General features: G+C 38.4%; 1 protein-coding gene and 3 pseudogenes across 8 annotated transcripts in view; 1 reads left to right on the top strand and 3 right to left on the bottom strand.

The window, feature by feature from the left end:
• The window catches only part of TECRL (trans-2,3-enoyl-CoA reductase like), a 161,260-nt gene that overhangs the window by 15,957 nt on the left and 122,932 nt on the right, over positions 1-22,371 (top strand). The window lies entirely within an intron of this gene.
• On the bottom strand, positions 2,203-2,638 carry LOC138174747 (small nuclear ribonucleoprotein Sm D2 pseudogene; annotated as a pseudogene).
• LOC138174870 (peroxisome assembly protein 12 pseudogene) lies at positions 16,136-17,259 on the bottom strand (annotated as a pseudogene).
• On the bottom strand, positions 17,782-18,685 carry LOC138174869 (complement component 1 Q subcomponent-binding protein, mitochondrial pseudogene; annotated as a pseudogene).

Raw genomic sequence — 22,371 nt, 5'->3', positions numbered from 1 at the left:
CTCTCTCTCTCTCTCTCTCTCTCTCTCTCTCTCTCTCTCTCTCTCTCTCTCTCTCTCTCTCTCTCTCTCTCTTTCTCTCTCTCTCTCTCTGCCTCCACAATGTTGCTCCCCAAAGTTCTTCTTGCCTCTCTCTGCTTGTGCCCCTCTCTAAATCCACAGCACCAGCTCCTCCCAGTTCAGCCCCCTCTCTTCATGTCAACAAATCCATCTCACAAGTGGGATTCAGAAGCTCTGGGTTTTAATACTTAACTGGAAAACCAAGCCAATACAAGGGGATCTTTAAATCCCATTACCATGACACCTAGAGAAGCTTATATGTGTGTGTACAGATATGTGTTTATATATATATATATATATATATATATATATATATATATATACCTCTATGTATTATATATGTAAATATATGGGGGGGGTGTATGGGTGGGTATGAATGCACACTCAGACACACACATTTATGCACACACACACTAACTATATACTAATTCAAACAGGAAAATTAAGAGAAGTGCAAAAGGTAAACTTCAAAAAACTACATATATAAAAAATATGTTCTACAGAATATAGATTAAGGTAAATATAAATTAAGATTAATTTCTTTCTCATTATTTTAAAATTAAAATAAATACAAAGTTTAACTTTCTCCTTGAACCTCAATTATAATACCCTGTGCACCCCCTGCAGTGCATATACCTCACTTTGGAGACCAATGATCTGGAAGGTTATCCAGAACAGAAAAGTATCATCAGCCCTCTGTCTAATATATTTGGAAAACCAGATACAGCCAAGGATACATTCTTGCAAAAATGATTGGCATCACATCTTTTCACGACCTAGTAGTACCAGTACCCTACAGCATGAGGCAGAAAAAGACTACAATGCAATCCCAGCAAATTCTGGAGGGGCTAACTTCATTCAGGCAATATGATTATATTGTCTGTTGTGGCAAGGTATTACTGATATTCAGATTTTTTTTTCCTTTGGCAGTCATTCAGTTAGTTTCAATCCCTGCTGATCTGATAAAATTCAGATCAGTAATCTGAGTCAACCAGTCTGTCTCCAACTGAAGTGAATGAATGTCACATTCCTTTATTTCCCTCTACAGGATCAGACCTATTCGATTCACATTCATTTTGCACAAATTCCCATTAGTTTGCACTCTCTGCTCTGGTGGATTTATTGTTCCTTTAAATTAAGAGTTGCTGCACCTATACCTTTTTATAAATACATTTCTCCAGCACCCTTCTTATGAAAAGATCAAAATTGGTACTCTTTTATTGTTACTTTCTACCCCCTCCCCCATTACCATATTCCCATTCCTTTAAAATTATAATTTAATAATATTTTATATTCCAGAATTTTTGTCTTTTCAATTACTGGTTATGAAAGGTTAATGTTCGATTATTTCTTTTTTTTTTCACCAAAAGTATGATTAGTGCTTTCTCATAATAAAGGATATGATGAATTACTGGCTGTCTAATGCAGTTCTTTATTTGTCAATACTTGTCTTTATGCTATAGAGTATATATCTGTAGCTTGTTTCTCATAAACTGCCTTAAATAATAACCTGATGTTTATTAAATTGTGCCTTTCAATTCAGAATCCCTAGGCAATCGTGTCCTGGAATCATTACTCCTATTTTTTTGAAAGAGACTGGCTAAAGTCTCTCATGCCTGGATTGTTGCTCCTATTTTTGAACATCTGTCTTTACTTCACCTTCCCAGCCACTTTATTCTTGGAATAGGATATCACAACAGTCATCTGATTGAATGGGGGAGGGAGAATCATTTTTGTTTTGGTGGGCGACCCAGCTGAACTGGAAGATGGCATATATACTTTAAACTAAAAATATTTTTAAAAAGATAATGGCCCAGAAATAGGTGATAGTCATTTTCAAAAAAACACAACAGATTTTAACTTTTAAACCTCACTTGACATTGCTTATTGAACTGAATTCAGCATGTCTTATACTCAGAAAGGCTGGACTTAATTAAAAGTCCTGGAATTAAGGAAGGTTGGGAAATGCTTCCTGTTTTATATTCTGACCAGTTTCCCCATCCCTAAAATGGGGAAGGTAAAAATTATCACACCTATTTTACAGAGCTATTGAGAGGATTAAGTAAGTTTTATGTAAACATTCTTCATCATCAGTAAACATACGTGTTCTTATTTTCTTTTTTTTTGGGGGGGGGTAAGAAAAAACAGGAAGGTTTTATTCACAAAAGGTAAAGCTAGTGAGCCCTCTGCCTTTTTGGGCTGAGCTGAGTGTTGGGGTGGGAAGGGGGATTCTAGATCCACTACTTGCCAGCAATGACTGGGTTCCTGGGAACCAGGATTGCTGAATCCCCCCTCAGGAACATCTTGGAAATGTAACGATCTTTGTTCACTGGTTTCGACTTTTCTTGCCTTTGCCACTTTTGGGTACCTCCGTCCACATCTCTTTTACGTTCTCCAAGACCATGTTGCAGTGTCTGTCAACGGCCTTCACTCGGCCCAGAAATTTCTTGTTGTTGCAGCAGTTGATGAGAACCTGGGTGTTGTTCTTCACCAACTGGGTGAGCACTGACAGGGGCCCCGTGTTGAACTCCTCTTCCCACTTCTGCAGCTCCTCAGGGGTCATCTCGCTCTTGGGCTTGTTTAAAAGCCTCGTGGTAGTGGTTGCCACGCGGTCCTTTGCAATCCTGCCTTCCTCCCACTGCGGCTGCCTCAGTGACCTTCCTCCTCAGGCCTGCCGCCTCCAGTAGCTTCTACTTTCCAAGTGTTCTTATTTTCAATGATTTGATCATGCTTCAAATGCAAATATTTATTCTTGCTACTTGTAAAGTATTCTACCCAAATAATCCATTTTATATTTTCTATAGCATACTTTATGGAGTAAAAATATCATATCTTGAGGTCAAGGGCTTAAATTTTTGTTGTCATTGTATCTCCTGTGCCTTGGGTGCCTAGTAAACACACAACATTCTTGTTGAGGAGAGTCTTACTCTTCTACTTGCTTGTTAATTGATTGGTCTGTTTTTGTTTTTGTTTTGTTAGGAGCAATAGGTCAAAAAGAAGGGAAGTGTGGTTTGTTGATCTTCAAGATCATGCATATAGTTATTAAATAACTCAGGAAAGTAGGTATGATTCAGTCTAATCCTTTTATTTGAAAATTGTGAAGGGAGAGAGAATTGAATCTGAATTAGTGATAACATTAGTCTGGAAAACTCTTAGTGAGGAAATTCTCTCTTTTTCTGCAGAACAGCAACTACTCTGGACATTGAATAACTTGCCTAGAGTCACACAGGTAATATGTGGCAGGGGATATTGAACCCACATCTTACTGACTCCACAGCTGGCCCTTGGTTGGCCTTATTTTATGCCATACTGCCTCTTGGTCTAAGTGGGAATGTAGTTATGAAAAAAGAATGTAGTTGAGAGGAAAATAAAAGACAGGAGACTTTATAAGGTTAGAAAAGAGAACTGAGAGTTCAAAGAAGTCTTAGAATTAATAAGCAAGACAATCTGACAAGGAGGGCGCAGAGTGTGTAGCCATAGCTTCCGTTTTTTAGAGAGAATATATTTTCTGCACAATAAAATAGAACCTCAACTATTTTTTAGCATGATGATTTACAGTTGGTCAGTTTTAAAACTTACCAAAATGATCAAAGTGTATTTCCACAAGATGATCTTTTGTCAGTTTGAAATGGCATTTCTTCCCAAGTGAGAACAAACCATCATGCATTAGATGGCTCAGACACAAAAATATTTTAAAAATGAAAATAAAAAAAAAACAATGTGATACAGCATTGAAATGTGATTTTTCTTCCCCTGCTGAAGTAATATAAATACACAGGAGTTCTCCAGAGGACAGGAATGAAATAGAGACTTCAGAAGCTTCCTGGCACTGTTTTTATGGCCTTAACATCTAACTCTGTGTGTAGACTTACCCAAATCAAATCCTAGACATTATTTTATGCAGCAACTTCAATCTGTATTCCTCAAAATCCGCAAAATAGAAATCTTGCCTTCTATAATCCAAATATTTCTTCATACAGATTTTCAACAATCCTAGGAAAAATGCTGAAATAGTATGATGAGACACCTAGCCTCTGCCTTGGGTTCAATATCTCTATATCCAATCAGATTTGATTTGCTAAAGGCATGCCATAACAATTCCATCATGCCTTTACCCAAGAAAGCTCTATTATTCTACAGGATACAAAAAAGAAAAAATCTCTGAATTTGCTTGTAAATAAATATTATATTTAAAAATATTTTAAACTTAGGGGAGGTTTAACTTTTGAGCAACCTTATAAGAGCTAGAGACAATCAAATCCACGTAATGCCACCATCAGACTGAGAATGGAGTTTTGTAAGAACATGTTTAAAGCTGCCAATTTAGATTTCAAGACAAAAGGTACTAAAACAAAAGCAATGAGTTAGAAATGTGGACTTATATTATAAATTACCAGCAAAATCAGGCAGTTCTCATGTTATAGGGCTTTTAAAACTTTTAAAAATATATCTGAAAATTGGATTTGCTTATCTCAACATCTGTTTACTTTTTCCTAGAGATTCTATTTCATCTGTAGGTTATATTTTGAGAATTTATGTGTTTGTGTGACAAGTCACACATGCATATAGGAAATTATTGTTATCATGAAACACTCAGACCTGTGTCCATGATCACACAGGTAATTTGTAGCATAGGCAGGATTTGAAATCAGATATTCCTAACTCCTAGTTATATTTCTACACCAGTACTTCATTTAACACTCCACTTTCTGGATTTAATTTCCTCATAAACACGTCTGAGTTTTTGGACATACCTCTAAGGTAGAAATGTGGAATGCTTTCTTTTTTTTTCTCCCTCCCTTCCTCCCCTCCCTCCCTCTTTTCTTCCTTCCTTTCTTTTTCTTTCTTTCCTTCCTTTTTCATTTCCTGCACACAATTTCTGCTACCACATATGCCAGTCTTTACCAGACTGATTCAGTCATTATCTTGCTGTCTTTTATCCTACCTGCATACTGTGCTGAAGAGTCCCCCTGAACCAGAGAATCTTGAAGTCATAGGAGTTGTGGAATTTTAGAGTTGTAAGACATCATCTTGATTAGCCCCTTCTTTTATAGCTTAAGCAAGTGAAACCCAAAGAATTCAAGGTCATAGCTAGCTAGTGGCAGAACCTTAGGATACCTTATTTCCTGATGAATGCTCTGCAGTCATTACTCCTTAATATCCCTCTACATTTGCAAAAGACACCTCTCACATAGTTGACATTTGTTTGCTTTTGTTTTATTGGGGAGTAGTGAAATATATATAATACAATTCCATTTGTGATGCTGAGATGAATGGGGTAGGTCACTGTCATGAGATTTATTCTCTAAAGGTAGCAACTCTTAATGCCTCACTTAAAGTTCATTTAAGGACAGGTACCCAACCTCAGTGGCTCCTTGTGAGCAATCAAGTTAAAGATATCAAATAAATAGAATCTCCTGGAATTCTAAGGGAAAAGAGAATGGAAAGAAGAAAAAGCTTCATTGTCTGGTCAGCAAAACTATGATTTTGTTGATCTTTGGGGGAGCAATTCCTCCACAGGCAATGCTCTATAAACAGCTAAATTTTGAAAGTAACTACATCAATTACAAAGCTTCCAAATGTGGAAGCATTTATGAAGGCAGGGATTCAGTGGTGCAGAGATAATGGTTGCCTTCATCATTCATATGTGATGTCATGGCCATTCATTACCAAGATGAACTTTCCAAAGTAGTCCACCCTCCCTATTTCCTTATTTCCTTCCTTCCTTCCTGCTTTTTGGAGGGGAGAGGGACACTTATTTCATCCGTAATTAGTGACTGTACGCCATCAAATCCAAAGGTTATCGGAGTAGATGATCTGTAAAGTTCCCTTGAGTTCTCAAGTTGTCATAAAGGTCAAGGACATTTGCAATTTGTTAGGAGTGACAGTTGGAGAATCAGAATGAAAAACATTGCAAACAAACACCAAAAAAATACAGTTGCCCTATCCACATGAATAAATGAGGCCCTCTTCAAATGCATGAAACTATTGCCATTCGTGTGACTTCCTCCAATAAATGGATGATACAACTAGTATTTGATGTTTAAGAAGGCCAGGATATATGTAATATGTTTTAGAAAGATTTACACCAAAAATGATTTAGAAAAAATAGTGAGGTTGCACAAAGGGGTGGACCCTCAACTTCAGAATGACCATTTGACACGACTGTATTCCACTTGGTCAAATTTTAGTAATATTTAACAGGGTACTATCCCTCCTGCTTTCTAAACTTCTTCCAGGAGTCTTGCTTGTAATTGAAGGCCACTCAGCAAGGACATCACTCTCCTATGCAAGATCAGTTCTCTCTTCCATATACTCCCCTCAAAATTAAGCATACTGTGATTGCTGAAATACACAAGATATTCTAGTAATAGAAAGCAAGGTTTATTAGAAAACTGAAAAAGGATAAATATTAACAACATTCAATTTAATTTGGTACCACCATGAACTGTATGTAATATTGAGAATTTGCCCAATTTTAACTAAAAAAGATAAAATTGAGGATAATTTATATTTACCTCAAATAAGTTTTTATTGGAAAATGGAGAGGTAACTCATATCCTTTTATAGATCAATTAACTGAGAAAGACAGTGACTAGAGTTTTATAGCTTAAGCATACATTTTGATTTCTCAAAGGCATAACATAGTGACATTAATAGGGATGTTATCTTTCCCCCCAAAGAACTCAAAGGATATTTTGTGACATTGTTAATTATAAAAGTTTTCAACGTTTGATTTTGATTTGTTTTATAAATGAACAAAGTGAGCCACAGCTATGCAGCATTTTTTTTTGTCACGTGGGTAACAGAGAAGGGATAATCTATGGTATGCTCTTTCAACTAAATTTGATTTCCTCTTCTTTGACAATAACATTTGATTATTCTGGTAATATTAGAAATTGAAGTCATATGATTTCAACTCAGAAACATTATTGATTTATTAATATTTAAGTTACTAAATAATTTATTTGTTCAATAAATAAAAATTAGTTTTTAATGGTCACAGTTGAGAATATTTTCTTTATTGTATCTCTATTTACATACTCATAAGTTATTGTGTTGACGGATTCATCCTTCCCCCTTTGAGTGATTTCTTTACAATGCAACTTACATATCACACTATTTTAGAATATATTCAGGAATAATTTTTCTTTTATTGGTCATATATATTAAGTAATTCACAAATAGCTAAGTTACAAAAATTCGAATTCTCATAACCTTTTGTTATACAACTCACATCCTACATAGTGACAAAATCTGCATCTATTAACAACAGAGAAAAATTAAATATCAAATATAATTAAGTTTTTTAAGTGAAAGATAAAGCTTTACTTATACCAATTACTTTATTGTTCATTTTCTTCTATGAAATGCTTTCCTTGGGAACCAAATGTTTTAAATTCCACTCAGGATCCATTATTTCAGTAGAAGTTTGCTGGGAATAATCTTTTCATAAGATTTAGTTATATCATAGGCCTAAAAAATCTTGATTTTATAAAAATTAATTGTCTATTTATAGGGAACAAAAGAAAAAGTGTTCAACATGACTTGAGCATGCTGCCCAGTAATAAAGGTACCAAAGCATGATTGGCAATTTCCTATAAAATGTTAAAACAATCCTATTAAGTTTTAAAAATATTATGGAGATCTAGAAACCAAAGTAAGTTAACTAAATGGCTAAAATGTCTGAAACATTCCTGTGACACATAGTCATTATACCAGTGAGTTAACCCAAAACACTTAGCTTTCACTTTCCTATAGGAGAAGGGCTGGTTGTGAAATCAACCAATACTCTTTCTGGTTCCAACAACATCAAATATCTATACCTTTGAATTTACTATTTTTTGCTGAGCTCAGTTTGCTAATCAGAATACTTGGTGCAGTTAGAATCCAGGCAGCATGGCATGGGTAGCAAAATGAAATTAAAGGATGCCTAAGCTCTGATTAGTGTGAATGAAGAATCCCCTAGAGTGTTCTTACATATTTGAATCCACAATATCCAAAGTTACAATTATATAAAATATGGTAATTGGTTTCAGCTCAAGATAAATATGCAACATGAATTCAAATAATGTGACTACTTCAGAGCATTTATAAATTTGGAGAATTCCCACCGCTTGATAACCAAACTCCATCCTACTTTTTTTTGCTCTTGAATACTATAAGAAATGGCAAACCAGTCCATTATCTTTGTCAAGAAAACCCAGATGGGATCAGACACAACTGAAAGGGCTAAACAACAACAATTTTGTATATTCTGGTAACTCTCAATGATATGGCAAAGAAAGTTTTATTTACCCCATCACAGAATTTCAAAATAAGTACAGGCCTCAGAGGTCATCTATTTCATCCCATGTGTACCTGACCAAAAAGCCCTCCTAGACTGTTCCTGCTTGACAACTTCCAGTGACAGAACTGGTACCTGTTGCAGAATGGGTCAACTGTAAACATGGTGATGTTTTCTGTGTCTGTTTTCAAAACTTCTCCATTATTGCTAGATCTATCCTATGAGACCAAATGGAACAAAATTATTCTTTCCTCCCCATCAAAGCCTTTCAAATGGTTGAAGAAAGTTGTCATGCTCCCATAAGTCTTCTCTTTTCCAATCTAAATTCACATATTTATTCAGACAACCTTCCTAAAACAAGTTCCTAGGATTCCTCCAAAATTCAGGTCGAAATCATTGGGCTTTCTGTCAGTTTATTAGCACCTTTCCTAAAATCTGATATCACAAACTGAACAATGTTCCATGAGTGCACTCACCAGATCTCTGCTCTAGCTCAGCAACTCATGCAACCATTACTTTCTTTGGTGCCTTAGTTTTGTTTTTAATTCTCCAATACAAACAGATAGACATATGGATAGATGATAGATAGATATAAAATAAAATAGGAAGCTAAGAAATATATCTTCCTCTTTTACTCACCTTAACTTGGAGCATGAACCTTTTTATTACTATGATTACTTTTTTACTGATATTCTTATATTTCTTGTGAGTTTATTTCTAGGCTATGATAGTTAAAGTTAAATATGTCAAGTTCTAAGAACGGGGTACAGGAAAATATCTGTCTTATTTTTACCTTCTACAATTGATTTTTTTTCTATCTTAGTCTCCTGAGAATTTTGCTAAGAATTATTTTTACATCATTAGTTTCATTTAAAATTTTCTCCAATGCTTTTCTGAGTAAATTTTCTTCAACACTTTTCCTCCTTCCTTCCTTTCTCCTTTCCTTCCTTTCTTTTCTTCTTTCCTTCTTCCTTCCTTTCTTTTTTTCTTTCTTTCCTTCTTTTTTTCTATTTCTTTTGCATATAGTATTCAAAATAACTCAGATAGAATACGGACTAAATGATCTGTACTTATAAAATTGAGTGGCAGTTTGAGAATTTTAGTAATTTTCATGGATGATATACAAATGCTTGCTGTTGTCATGATAAAGAAATTGAAATCAATCATCCCCATGTTCAAAACAATAACTAAAATAAATTAATGCAGGCATTAAGATTTTCCAAATATTCTGATGAAAGAAATATATCATGTTAAAGTGTTGTAAAATTAAATTATCTATAAACAAAAGGGTTGCTTTACTGCTTAGATCAAAGGTTTTGCAAACTTCTACAATTTTATATATGTATATCTGTGTATACACACATGTATATTTTTATGTAGGTATATATTAATATATCATATATACAATATTCAAAACTTCTTAAAGCATAATAATGTTGCATTAGTTTCGCTGTTATTGTTGTTCAGTCATTCATATCTGACACTTCATGATGCCATTTGGGGTTTTCTTGGCAAAGATACTGGGGGTTTTGCCATTTTCTTTTCCAGCTGGTTATGCAGATAAAGAAACTGAGGCAAACAGGGTTAAGGGACTTGTCCAGGATGACCACGCTAGTAAGTGTCTGAGACCAGATTTGAAATAAGGAAGATAAGTCTTCTTTTTTTTAAGCAATTGGGGTTAAGTAACTTGCTTAAGGTTACACAGCCAGTTATTTCTGGGTGTGGGGCTAAGTATCATGAGCCTGGATTTGATCCCCCAGGTCATGCCAACACTAGGGGCCGGTGCTCTTACTCGCTGAGCCACCTGGCCGCCCCTAAGATAAGTCTTCTTGACTGTAGGCCCAGTGCTCTATCCACTGTGCCACCTAATTGCCCTGCATTATATTAATATACCACAATTTGTTTAGCTATTTCCCTGCTGAAGGACACTAACTTTATTCTCAGGTTTTGGTTTTCAGTTTTTTTTCTTCTGCTAAAAAAAAAGAGCTGTTACATAGATTTTGATGTGTAGGAACCCTTTCTTTGTGTCATCAACACCATTAAGGCATATGCCTAGTAGTAAAATCTCTAAACCATAGCAGTTTTCTTAAATAATTCCAAATTATTTGGAATTCATAATGTTTGGATCAGTTCAGTCTTTCAATAACTCATTGACTACTTTCCATATTGTGTAATTTTTGTGCATTTGCTGGTTAGGAGGTGAAATCTCAGATTTCTTTGCATTGTTAGAGTATGGCATGCAATTATGTTTTTGAGACCCATTTGTTCATATTCTTTGATCATTGTCCTACTGGGGAATGTCTAATTTCATAAATTTTTGTTAGACGCTTGTACACCTTGACTATCAGAACATTATCAGAGATATTTGATGATAAGAATTTTTCCTCCCATTTAACCTTCTTGCCCTAGCCACATTAACACTTCCATTCATGTAAAATCTTTTCAATTCTATGTAATCAGAAAGAGGTATTTTATATTTCTAATTATCTCTATCTCTTTTTAAGAACTCCTACACTAAGCTTAGGTGTGAAGGTTACTTGATCATATTCTATTCTCTCTTTTAAAAATATTTTTTACTGAAAAAATATTTTACCTTCTGTTTTTTACTTGTAGCTATAATATCAAAATTGATGTTTCAGTTCCTATAAATCCATTGGTCCTTGAATATGAATTTCACATGTAGAATAAAAATAGTTGTTGACATTTTGAAGTGGTTATGCTACTGTCGCTGGAAAAGGAGGAAATACAGAGCTGAGGGCCAATCTGTATTTTTACTTAATTTCATGCAATGCAAAAATTAAAAAAAAATCACCCACTGGTGATGAACCTCTTTATGCTTTTCAGTGGATAGCAGTTACTGAGTTGCAAAGGAATTAAAAAACCATTTAGTCAAACTCACTTTTACACACTGGGTCTCAAAAATCAAACATACTCTTTCTAGTATGGTAGAAACACTTACCAGCATATATGATCTTCTGTCATTAACCTTCAAGAACCCAGCAGGTAAAGAACATCACCAATGAAATGTATGATTGCAAAAAGTTAGTCGCTCAATCAGATACAGAGAGGGAAAGATACAGATGGACCGTCCTAGGGCTGCATTGGTCTTAGTCCATCATGTCAGGTAGAACCTGAAAATATGGACACGAATTACATAGACTCAGAGAGGGTGTCTGAACTAGTATCTTCATCACTCTCTGGGGTATCTACTTTGATGGAATCAAAGAGCTATTAATGCATTCCAAAAATGTTCAACTCTTAGAAATTTACACTTCCTGTAAATTAACCTGTTTCATCAATATAATTATAAATGAAACCATCAAGAAACTATATGTGACTTTTCCCAAGCTTGAATGACCACAGCACCCAGGAAAAAACAAAATAAAACAAACAACAACAACAAAAACGCACAAATCAGAGTTATTTCATGAATAGATCTTTGGACTTTCATTAATTGATTTGGCCACTAGGTGGCAAAATGGATAGTATGTTGGATTTGAAATTAGGAAGCTGTGTCAACAACACCAATTAGTTAAATAAAATCAAATAAACATTTTTAGTGATACATATACACACACAAATGCACACATATACACAATCCACATATTCACCATCACAATACAAGACATTCTATTATATGTGTTTTCAATAAATAAGAAGTAACACATCAAAAGAAAAAATGATCTGATAGTTCAATTCTTTTATAATGCATTATATTTGTTCCCTTGTAGGATTTATATTACATCCACTGAAGTCTTACTCTTGTGTTTTATCACAGCATCAAGATGACTAGGGGGTCACAAAGTCTATAACAGGTATAGCACAAATTCTGGGAGGTCTACCAAGCTAGAAAAACTATAAATGTAGGACCAGTTACAGGCTATGCATCTGTCAACACTCAGCTAGGTGCAAAGCCTTATCACCAATCTAGCTAAAGACAAAGTCTTGTCACCAGAAGTCCAGCCAGCGACCAGTGGAATTTTCAACCACAGTATTCAATGAATACCATTTATTAATACATGGAGAAAGTGTGATGTGCACTTGGAAAAGGAGTACCCATATATTTAAATCTTAGGAATGAAAATATTCAATAAAAAAATTTAATGATTAACAAAAGTAGGTGTTTAGGAAAGAATATATGCAATAAACAAAATTTTTTAAAAACTACACTTTGAAATTCTTAACTACTGAAATAGAGAAATTAAAATTAGAAAATTTCTCAGTAAATTCTTCAAAATAAAGCATTTTTTCAAACAGAAAAGAAAGCAACTGTATTAGAAATAAATCAAGCTTTAGATTTATTATTCTCAATTAAAGAAATTTTATGCACACACATACATATACCTATAGTTTTATATGTATAATTAAATATCCAAATGTGCGTATGTATGCATGTGTGTGTGTGAAACACTAGGCTTGGAATCAGGAAGACTCATCTTCCTGAGTTCAAATGCAGCCTCAGACACTTAGTAGTTGTGTAGCCCTGGACAAGTCAGTTAACCCCATTTGTCTCAGTTCCTCATCTGTAAAAATGTGATGGAGAAGTGAATGGCAAACCACTTCAGTATCTCTAACAAGAAAAAAAAAAACAGGGACACAAAGTGTACGACAGGACTAAAACAATTCAACAACAATGTATGAGCAGCTTGGTGGCACAGTGGACAGGATGCCTGCCCTGGAGTCAGGAGGACCTGAGTTCAAATGTGACCTCATACACTTACGATCTGGGTGACCTTGGGCAAGTCACTTAACCCTGTTTGCCTTAGTTACCCATTTGTAAAAATGAATTGTCCAATTAGGAAAAACTAATCTTTCCTTCTGGCACATTAACTTCTGAACAATGTAATCATGTACTAAATATCATCTGAATGGCTCAAAATCCAACCATGGTAAATTAATACCTAGAAATTTTCTATACACATGAATTTAACCTACCATAGCTTCCTCTTCATCAAAAGTTCAAAAAGGGAAGAATATTTCTGAAAAGAATTACAGAGGATTTAATACTGTCTCTTGGTGTTGGCAGCCCCCTCAGCCTCTGTTCTCTGAGTCTAATGTAGAATTCCCCTACCAAAAACTCAACATATGTATTCTCAGGATCCAGGTAAGCAAGATGTTTGACTCTCCTGGAAACTGTACCACTGAAGTTGATCTCTGCACTTGCGAAAGGTCTCTTCTGAGCTGCTGTGTCTGTTGCTTCTACTGTCATCTATCAAGCCTTAACATTTCAAGACACTGATAAGATCCTCTGCATGGGGAAGGTGTCCCAAAAGCTGTAGGGCACATCAATAAAATTCTAGCCTCATGCTTGATTAGCAAGAAAGAATTTTGTGGAGCAGGAGAAGAATGACAAATTGATGCTAGAAATGACACTAGAAAAAACACTAAGAATAAATTTGAATTTGGTGTGAATGTCATATTTAGAGTGTCTCGGGCTGTTTATAAGTCCAGAACTGCTGAGAAAAGTGTTTCCCCAGAATTGTCATATTTGATCTTGCAGGAAACAATGAATTCATCCTGCCACTTCTAGCTTTTCAGTGTGATCAGTGGTGGCTCTCATGCTGCTAAGAAGCTAGCAACATAAGATGTCATGATCCTTCCCATTATAGCGGCAAACTTCAAGGAGTTCATGCATATTGGAGCTGCAGTCCACCACAACCTGAAGAACGTTATTAAGTAGAAATGTGGACAGGATACTGATGAAGTAAAGGATGAGAGGGACTTCACTTCTGATATTCTGGAGAATAAAAAAACTCTGGAGCGACTAAACAGTGGTATTGAAGGTTGACTCTACTGATGAGGTTGCAATTGGAATGAATGTTACTGCATTGGAATTCATCTGATCAGGAAAATAAATAATACTTGGACTCCAAATCTCCTGACAACCCCAGTGTATACATCACACCTGATGCACTTGAGGACAAACTTAAGACTTTTATCAAGGATTATCTATTGGTTTCTATTGAAGATCTCATTGACCCAGATGGCTGGGAAATTTGGAAATCCTTCCTTACCACTGCAGACATTCAGGTAGTAGTGAAGTTTGCCGCTATAATGGGAAGGATCATGACATCTTATGTTGCTAGCTTCTTAGCAGCATGATTCACCCTGCTGATCTGAACGACTGGCCAAGTATAATCAGATTCTCAGAATTAAGGAAGAGCTAGGGAACAAAGCTAAATTTGTTAGAAGGGACTTCAGAAATGTTATGCCCAAGTAAGCTTGTGGTTAGAAGATCCCAGAACTAAGAAGCACTAATCACCTCGTTAGCTGCTCCTAAATTGGGCAGTTTCAATGGCCACACCAGTTGCTGTTGGTAGAGGCCTTTGCAACTTAACTCTCCTATTACTGCAACCTCAATTTGATTCTTTCTCGCGCGTGTGTGTGTGTGTGTGTGTGTGTTCATGCAAACTTTTCTGGGAGTTAGCAGAAAATGCTCACACAAAGCTGTTTTTCTGCTCCCTGCTATTTGTGGCACAGGGAAGAAAAAAACACTGGGTGAAGAAGTCAAGGCACATGGATTCTAGTCCTGGCTCTTTCAGTAACTGGTTGGGTAACCATGGGCAAACCCTTCACTTAGAAGCCTCTGTTCCTCCTCTATAAAGTGAGAGGCTTGTACTAGAGAGCCTCCAAAGTTCCTTACAGCTCTAACATCGTGACTCTATGAGAGCTGGATTAGTGTAGGTCTAACTGTATTTTCTCCTTATGTGTTTGTCAGTTTGACTTTCATACTTAAAATTGTCAGAGTCCTCTAAATGGAACATCAACCCAATACATTATTTGCCCTCATACAGTTGTAGAGCCAATGCAATATTTACAGTGCCCACAATCATGATAAAGACTGTGACTATAAATATTACATGACGTTTGATCACAAAATATGCCAGATTCTCCAGGTAGAAAAACAGAACTGAAACATTTAAACACCAGAAAACCAAATCCCAAAACCAGTAAGCTGATCCCATCATAGTACCAAAGATATTCAGAAGCCATAATAACAGCATCCTACAGCCTTCCCATAAACCAATACAAAATCAATATTTACATACAAACCTCTCTCTCTCTCCTTGCTTAAGCACCTCTCACCCACTGTCTCTCTGGTTCTGGCTCTCAGCTTCCTGTGGGCCCTGCTTCCCCTCAGCAAACTCCTCCCATCACAGCCTCATGTGACAACATTCAGCCTATCAGGGGGTAGAGTTTATCTTCACAGCAGGGAAGCTTCCTGTGGGCTCTGCTTCCCTTCAGCAAATTCCTTCCATCACAGGCTCCATGTGACTACGTTCAGCCTATCAGGAGGCAGAGTTTATCTTCACAGAGGGGGAGGTCTTCAAATTTGTCCCCCCCTCCCCCCTTTGGCTATTAAGGGACAGGGAAGATCTTCAAATTCCCATTACACCAGCTTCCCAAGAAAAGTAAATTATGTACTTTCTTGTGAAGGATTCACTCACAATCACAATTCAAACTAGATGGGGCATTAATAAATACTGTGCTGAATAGGTGTCAGTTTGGAAAAGTGAATTATTTTCTAAAGTTTTATTTACATTCAAAGCAAACAAAATCCTCTTTTAGACACCTCAATATTATGGGCAGACAAGTGTCCTTAAAGAGGAGCTTGCCTAGCACATGTATGTCCTTATCTGGATCCTTCTTAGGTTACTGTAGTCTGCATGCAAAGTATAGAAGGAGACCATGGAGCCAGGGTCTTTCATCTTTCCCTCTTCCTCCCTCTACATAGTACAGCACTCATTCAGCTTGATTAAAGTGTTTTTCATATTTTATTTCATGTGATCTTCACAACTCTGTTCGTCCCCCACTAATGACTCTTGGTTGTGACTTCATATAGCAATTTGACTCTGTTTTCATCAATTTTTGGATGGGGGTTACAAGATGCCTGTGATACAAGATGCCTGTGATCCCTGTGATGGGGCAGGTCTGGTGACCCTTCACACAGTTATACACACAGTGGTAACTAAACAGGTAGCCAGAGCGAGTGCAGTGTCATTCACCCTGACAGAAGGGGCACACTGACTTCAGCTTTGGCAATAGAGAGGAATCAGAGTAGTACTCCAGGTGCACAGGAGGTGGTGGGGTGGGCAGGGCAGTGAGGGATTTGATAGTTTCTTGATTTTCTGAGTACTACCAACCTAGGAATTGCAGGAAGAAAACACCTACAGAAAAACCTGTGGAGATGGATAAGGCAAGGCCTTCTATGGCCTTTGTGACAGCTGACTGCACCTTTTCTTGAATACTGGTGGCTGGCTGTTGCATCCCACTAGCTCCAGCTGGTGTCTTCCAATGCTCAGATCCTCTGCTGAGAGTCTACCTAGCCGAACTCCAGTCTGGATCAGCAAGGACTATTGAAGCTGAGCCTTCCCCAGGATGTAATGTAATGGCCCTGTGAGCAATCAGCCTTCCCAGGCCATAGTCACAAAGGGATAAGCTGCCATGAAAGCTCCCTAAAACCACTTCCACCAGGAAGAGGGGGTATGGATGAAATGCTCATCCTCTTCTCTTAGGCAGGAGACCCACTTCTCCAACTTTACTTTCAAGTAGGAAAGGAGGACAGGAATGAGGCATTTCCAAGCTGCTTTGAGAGGCCAGCACTGGCCAACTTCTGGACCCCCCCAGGACCTCCCATCATGATGCTCTTTAAGCCATGAAAGTTTTCAGGGAAGGAGTCACTGGCTTTAGATGAGCAGTGTTGCTGAGGCAAAAGATCCAGAAAAGTGAAGATTTCATCAGACCGCCTCCAGAGGAAGCATAAAGGGCAGGGCTGGATTAGGGAAGAACCTAGGCCACATGCTGAAGGGCAGGCCTCCCGGCTGCTATCAGGCCATCCTGTGCTACCACCATGAAGATGGAGGGCTGCTCACTGTGCCCGGGTAACCTGTGATGTGAGCCCCGTGCTCGGCCATCATGCACTCTCTGTGCCCGGCCCTGGTGGACCCCAGACATTTGGAGGGGACAAGGAATGAGGGGACCAGAGGGGCACAGGGCAGTCAGGAGCCTCTGAGAGTGGGGGCGGGGTCAGCGGAGGGCTTGGGGGGTGGTGGTGGGGGGGCAGAGGAGCAGGTTCTCAGAGGGGGCCACTCAGATGTTCCTTGGATAAGTTAAGAAGCAAGATGTTGGCTTCCCTCTTTGAGCTGCTCAAGACTGGTTTCAACAGTTGTAGACATCTCCAGATTCAGCTTACTTTACAAAGGGTTACTGGTATGTCAAGCAGCCTTGGGCTAAGCCCTTATTGGCTAGTTGTTGTGCTACTACATCGTCCAGTTGCTTTGTGAAAAAGGGAAGCTCTAGTACAGGGGGTTGGGAACCTAGGATCTTTTTTTTTTTTCTAGAGGAGTCCGAGGGTCTTATTTCTTGTCATTCTGTGGTGGCGCCAGCAGACAAAGGAAATAAAGGGTTAGAAAACATAATTCATGCCTGGCGGTATTTCACAGCACAGCCCTTTCTCCATGATGGCTTCTAGAAACCTTCTCTTGGAAGGAAGGGCAGGCCTCACACTTGACAAATCCTTTCAGATCTTCCAGAAAGTTGATGTACTCCTGGTGCTCTAGGGCCGTTCTGAGCACAATCAGCTCATCTGCCAATGTGTGCTATGGTCAGCCAGGAAGTCCAACAAGTGATCATACAGGGCCTAGTCCAGGGAACCTGTATTGAGGGTATAGTTTGTATCCTTCCAGTCAGATTCACTGTGGGGGGCTGAAAGCTAACTTCCAAGATGGAGAAGTTGTCCCTCTCATCATCTTCTTCCTGTCCAACCTCATCCTCTGGATAGTGGCAGTCCAGCACAAGGGCCTTCTTGGTATCGTCCTTCACAACCTCTACCATGAAGTTTGGGGTTGATGTAAGTTCAGGCTCTTGCTGTTCTTGGGTTTTCTATCCCTCTGGTAGCTCATCACCAAATGTCGGTGGGATACTGTTGTTAATATTGAATGTGATTGTGATCCTCTCGCCAGCCATTCTCCAGACAACCTTGGCTTCTGTGCCTTGCACACCCAGCTCCCAATCCCCAGACATCCTGGGGAGGGATTTATGTTTCTGGATCTTCCTCTCCTCTTTAATTTCATCTGTCAGGAATTCAGCAAAAGCCTTGCCCCCCCCCCCTCGTGCGGAGCCCCCTCTTCCCCCCTCACATGCACGAACATAGACCTGGCCGGCTGGGGGGAGGGGGGGGAGGCTGCGCGGTCCCCTGACCGCAGGCGACTCCTCCTCCTGGGAGGCTTCCAAAAAGTGCGGGTGGTGGCAGCCACCGCGGGGCACAGCATTGGGAGGGCGGCCGGGCTCAGGACCCGGGGCCGCAGAGAGCAACAGCAGGGGCATCAGCAGCAGACCCATGACCGAAACATGAGGAAGGTGGGAACAACGTGAACCTGCGATCTTAAGGCCATTTGTGGCCCTCTGTGTCCTCAAGTGTAGCCCTTTGACTGAATCCAAACTTCACAGAACAAATCCTCTTAATAAAAAGACTCCCACCCATATTCTAATATATTTAATCAGTTAGTACAGTTATCAGAGACCATGTTCACAGTCCGATGCCTAGGATACTTCCTTTTCTTCTCCATCTTCTGGCCCCTCTGACTTGTTTCAAGACTCAGGTTTCTGCAGGAGGCCTTCATTCCACATTCCTGGTTATGTCCCCCATTAGAATGTGAACACCTTAAGTTAAGGGATTATTTTCTTTCTTTCTTCATATTCTGTAATGGTAATTTGAAAACCCCTTTTTGTATTGGCAAGTAAGCAGGTACTTAGCACTTAGTAACTAATCAAACCTTTGTGAAAGAAACAGAAAGTATGAACCACTGTTCCTGATGTAACAGGAAGGGGTTGGCTGAAACAGGAAGTAGCTAATGCTGTGTATATAAGAAAAGCCCCAGAGAGGCACAGGCACAGTCAGAATTTCTTGGGACCAGCATCTGGTGGCAGGGCTGCTACAGAAGAGAGAATTGAGCACTGAGCCAGAATTTCCCCAGAATTTGTGTTGGTGGGGCTTCTTCTGAACCCAGAAGAAGCTGGATTCTTGAACCTGGGTTCTTTAACCCTGAAGCCCAGAAGCCCCCTCCCCACCCTGGGCTGGATAAGGTGATTTTGATTTTTTGAAAGAGCTGCAGAAGACTGAGGAAGCATGACCAGGATGCAGTGACTTTGTTTGTGGCTTGGTTGAGCTTTGAATTCCTGGGAGCAGAAGTTGTGAAGGATTTGAGATGGACCTCAGTGTGGAGCAGGGCCTCCTGGAAGAGCTGCACAAGGAACTGGGAGCTGTCTGCCATTGAACCCAGGTGACAGTCTGGTGAGTTCAGGTAAAATCTGGGACCATGGAAGGGAATCCAGGGAATCTGAGAACTGGCCCCAAGTCAAGATGAAAAGACCTCTCCCTGGGTACTGAGTATGATGAAATTGTAGTTTACCAGTGACCTAGGGATGGATGGTTTGTGTATTTTCTAATGATTGTACTTAGTGATTAATGATACTTAGTAATTGATTGCTGATTAAGTGACTGATTGAGTTAATTTAGTGTGCCCAATGAGTGGAAGACTTTGACTATTGTACTTTGAGATGATTATATTTGTTCTAAATAATTGTGACCACTTTGGTGAAAACTATGTGGCCATTTTAGTGATAAGTCATTATGAATGCTATACTTTGATTTACTGTGAATGTTTTGCCTTGATTTGTTATAGAATAGAGCGTTCACTATACTGTGTAATCAGAATCTTAAAAGCTGTTCACATTAGCATTCTTCTGGAAAGCTGCTCATGCGTGGCATTACATATTCCCAGAGTTTAGCACAGCGGCTGAGAAATAATAAGCACTTAATAAATGCTTTTTGACTGACAACATCTCAGTGCTACAGACAAGTCTCCAAAATGATAAATTAAAGAGATGTTGTCAGTTTGTACTAGTGAGAGGGAGTTTCCACAAAGGAGGTCTCAATATCAATGTAATCAAAAGTCCAGTCTCTATCCCCTATACAGAGATAAGAAGATTACAAATATTTGTCAAAAACAGGATTTGAATCCTGGTTAGTAAGACTCCAAAATCAGTGCTATTTTTGGTATGCATTACAGGATACCATCACATTCAAAATTGATTAGTATGTTTAAAAGAACTCCCCTTCCCCCAAGAAATCACTCTTAAGAGATCTTTCTTTATTTTTTTTTAAGTTAAGTTGCTATTTAACTCTGTTTAACCTTCCTGGTTTAGTGTGTGTGCCTGTGTGTGTGTGTGTGTGTGTGTGTGTACATATACCTATATTAGATATAGATAGACATATTATATATATAATTTTGCAACATGATAATGCTTAGGCACAGAAATATAGGGCAGAAAAAATGTCATGCACGAAAAAGAGAATAACTTGATAGGAAACCCCTGCTAGATTGCTCAGTTGAGCAAACCGCAGTCCAAGCAGATCCAGGTGGTTCTGCTCTCATTTGGAGAGGTGGCAGCTTCCAGGGCGCTTCTGATACCACAGCTGTGGATGTCAAGCACTCTCCACAGCTGACAGGCAGAGCTAAAAGGAATGACACACTCCAGCTTCAATGAAGTGACAAGCTTTGACATGAAGCAAGCATCAGGAAGAGGTGAAGTAAGAATGTTTAAATGTCAACATTTTAATTGGCTGACTGGGGGACAAGGATGACCCAAGATCCCAGGATCTCTCAGTGCCCTGTCAGCAAGTCAATAAATAGCTATTGAATTGCTGTTGTGCATAAGTCAGAGTACTAGGTGCTAGACATAAGGGATATGAAGGGATATAGGATATAGACATTGTCCTTAAGTGAGTTTATAATCAAGTAGAGAAGTGATAGGTACACCTATATTGTAGTACCAAGTGGCGTGTGACGAAAGAACATGTATATGATTGGTATAAAGTTGCAGGAATAAAAGAGGGGAGTAATCATTTTCTCCTAGGGAGATAGAGAATACTTCATGAAACAGGTGGCATTGAGGTAAGCCTGCCACCAGCTTCAAATCATGGTGTCCCTACCATCATCCCTTCTGGAAGCATCTACTACTCTGGCACTGGAACCAGCCTGCACTCTCTTTTCAGAGTTTTTGCCTTATTTTTCCATGAGCTAGGCTTCCACCTCACTTTCCAGCTACCAGCGACAAACCAAGCTCTGCTACCCCTTTTCTCTTTTACATGTTGATTTTACCCCATTAGAATGTAAACTTCTTGAGGTCAGGACTATTTTGCTTGCTTATAATTGTATTTCCATCCTTTAGCATATTGTGTGGGTCATAGTAAGTGCTTAATATATGTGTAGTTGTATTTCTACTTTCTGTCTGTCTGTCTGTCTCTGTCTCTCTATTCTGTCTCTGTCTTTTTCTCTCTGTCTCTGTCTCTGTCTCTCTCTCTCTGTCTCTGTCTCTCTGTCTCTCTCTCTCTGTCTCTCTTGAGTTTCAATAGGAAGAAGAAATCGGCATTCACATAGAGATAAAAGAGACAGCAAGAATAGAGAGCAAGCAAAGTTCAAAGTGTTTTTAAGAAAGAGTGATTTTTATTTACTCCTTTCTTAATTCTGAAAACAAAGACAATGTGAATGATTGTAAGACTTTCTTAAGTCTAAGCAATCAACAGAATAATAAATCAACCACCTTTTATAGAGTTTTGCTGATTTCTGAGATGCAAATGTTCACACTAAATATTTTAGTGGGTTCTCAAGAGCAACTTTTAGCTGGGTCTAGCAAAATCCTGATGGAAGAAATTGTCAACCTTATCTAGTCTGTCTTCTTCATTTCATGTGAGGAAACAGGCCAAGAGATTACATGACTGATTCAAAGTCATAAAGTAATAAATGGTAGATTCATGATTTGAACTAAGGTTTTCGGAGTCCAAATTCAGAATTCTGTCCACTGTACCATGCTGCCTACCTAAAAGACCTACTTTTTGTAAAATAAATATGACTTTGAATCTAAAATAGTCTTGAGTTAGTTTCAATTGAGTTATATTCTCAATTTTTACCCCAACTCTCCAGTGGTCTCAGAGGCTCTTTTTCTAAATAGGTGATTGCTTACTT

The sequence above is a fragment of the Petaurus breviceps genome, unplaced genomic scaffold, assembly GCF_028583685.1.
Source record: "Petaurus breviceps papuanus isolate PSGF00001 unplaced genomic scaffold, PetGlider_PUasm1.0 76, whole genome shotgun sequence".
Taxonomy (NCBI): domain Eukaryota; kingdom Metazoa; phylum Chordata; class Mammalia; order Diprotodontia; family Petauridae; genus Petaurus; species Petaurus breviceps.
This window is presented reverse-complemented; position numbering and strand designations above follow the sequence as displayed.